This window comes from Buceros rhinoceros, unplaced genomic scaffold (assembly GCF_000710305.1).
Source record: "Buceros rhinoceros silvestris isolate BGI_N320 unplaced genomic scaffold, ASM71030v1 scaffold10477, whole genome shotgun sequence".
Taxonomy (NCBI): domain Eukaryota; kingdom Metazoa; phylum Chordata; class Aves; order Bucerotiformes; family Bucerotidae; genus Buceros; species Buceros rhinoceros.
The window spans coordinates 21,813-24,424 of record NW_010423975.1 but is presented as its reverse complement, the minus strand read 5'-3'; positions in this window follow the sequence as shown (position 1 = coordinate 24,424).

Sequence of the window (2,612 nt, the reverse complement as noted above, 5' to 3'; positions counted from 1 at the left end):
GCTGGGTTCAGGCCTCAGCCTCTGCTTCTCCCTCTGCTTCAAGCCCTGATGCTGCTGAACAGACTGCTGCTGCAGCTGGGATTTCACCAGGTGACAAAGAGAAGCTTCTTCCTCTGCAGGAAGTAAAAATAGCTCCAGATGTGGGCTTCAGCAGCACCGGACTTGGTGTTACTCCACATCAGCACATCTGAAAGAGCCAACCCTTGACCTACTCAAGTAAGCTGCTCTCAGCAAAATCAGATTGCAAAATTCACCACAGAGTACAAGAGGAAAAGTTCCGAAGTCTGATGAGAGGCTACTGACAATATGAGCTCCACAAAAGGCTTGCTCTTTTTTCCTGACAATGATAACATCTGAATCCTCTGAGACATGCCCTGTGGCTCCACCTGGCATCCCAGATCATGCCTGATGGAGACAGACATGAGCTCATCCTCCTCTCCCATATTCACAATGAGTTTCTGATAACTGCGGACCAGTTTGCATCGCCTTCCATCAGGATGACTTTCACCAACGTTCAGGTAACTGCTCCGCACTGGCAGGGGTCCCCAGCCCAGACCCGCCTCTGTGGGATCCTGGACATACCTTTAGCCACCACCAGTTACTTTTGCTCTGAATGTTATTTTCAACGGAGTGTTTCAGCATGTGAATTTTGATACTATCTCCTACTGCTGTCATACAAGAAGGTAGGAAAGCCAGCAAATCCTTATTACTTATTGGTTTTCGGCTAGGCTCAAATCAATTTGTATTACAGTACACTGGATGTACATTTAATTCCTACATCCTTCCTGACACCAGGGATATGGAGGTTTTTTTATTATTATTGTGGCATTTATGCTGAAAAGTTTTGTGGCAGCTGTGCAAAGGAAAGAAGAATGTTAGAGTGATATGCAGAAAGACTGTAGAAAAGAAAGCAACAATGCAGAATAAAAACCAGCTGGCTGAACTGCACAACATCAGATATCATGCAGGGGAAAGTCATAATTAAAACGCTCTTAATTTGCAAGTTATTGCCACTACCAGCCCTGGGTCTCGGGGAGGATGGGCCCAAGCTGTAAGATTATCTGCAAAACCCCAGTGAAGTTGGTGAGAATTCATAAAGCAACAGCAGCCTCTCTCCCCAGTGTACCCCTGCTGCCTGGGCAACCTGGGAAGACCCTGTTTCATCTGCACCCCCTATTTCACATTTTAAGCTCCGAACTTTGCACTCAGACTTCTTCCTCCGCTGTTGTCACAATACAAGGCACATGAGCGTGTTCTCTAAAACTAGTCATGTTAGGGGAAAAAAGCTGTAAGACTATAAAAGCTTTCCTTGACCTTGTTGCATAGTTGGATCAACATCTAATTGCTAAATGCTGCACATTTCCCTAAAGACAAAACAAATACGAAGCCACTGGCTTGTGAAGGCTGGCAAAGCTATCTACCATCTGCAGAAATTCAGCTGGGCCTCCAGCAGATAACAATGGTAGACAATACCTTGATTTTTCTTGTTTTTCTCTCCCCTTACCCAATGGAGTACCTTCTCCTTTTAGAACTTGGGTCCCCATTAGTCTTACTGTGAAAATATTTTCCTTGGACCCTTCTATTGTGAAACGCTGTGACTAATCTTCTCTGTGTATTTGTGGTAAAAGTCAACATCATCTTGAAATTCCAGACCAGAATAATCGTCTCTGGTCCCAGAAATGATTCTCCTGCTACTTCAACCAGAAGTGCCTGCAAAGTTCACACTGTGAGCACACTCAGTTGAAGAGGTCAGGCATGGGCTGGCTGTCTATTTTTTGTAAAATCTCTTGATTTTGGACTCTTTAAATGCATTGAACGCAGAACAAAACACAAGGCCATCTACTGCCTGGTCCGTGTCTGGAGGCTGCGGGGTACGGGAGGAAAGAGGTGTCTAAAGGGATGACTTTTTGTTCTCATGTTTAAAACAAGCTGGGGTCGCTTTCTGTGCCTCATGTCGGGATTGATTCAGGCAGCTCTGCTCTGGAAACGAATGTCACAGGTAGAAGCATGTCCACGTGCCTCAGGGACCTTGGTTCAGCATAGCGCTGCATTGTCTGCCTCTCCTGGGCGGAACCGTCTTGCCCCACCTCCCCCCATTTTTTTTACTGTGAATTTCAGGGGGTTGAGACCAGCTCAGATCTTTCTGCTTAGGCACAAAGGAAAACCACTGCCAAAAGATTACACTGGCCCTTGACTGGGCCCAGGTTGCCACCTTCTCCGTAAGTAAATGAATGGCCTCTTCTCATTCACACCGAGGATGCTGCTGTGACATGATTCTCGTTTATCTGGCTGCAGCACCCAGCATCCCCAGTCACAGAGCAGAGCTGACTGATGTTTGCCATATTACACCAGGGGTAGATACTTTCAATGTGAGTTGCTTTTCTTTTTTAATTTATGCCTCTAATTTGCTATCTAAATGAAAGCTTCTCCCATGAGTATTTCTTTCCTACAGTCACAGGCCAATATGTGGGGGCAATTGTTTCCAAACTAAGTGGCTAAAGTCAGGATTCTACTGTTATAATTACATGAGTTCATATTATGCAGACTTGATTCCCTTTGCGTCCTCCCCTAGACTGCGGCAGATGATGGTAATGGAGAATATGCTGCTGTAT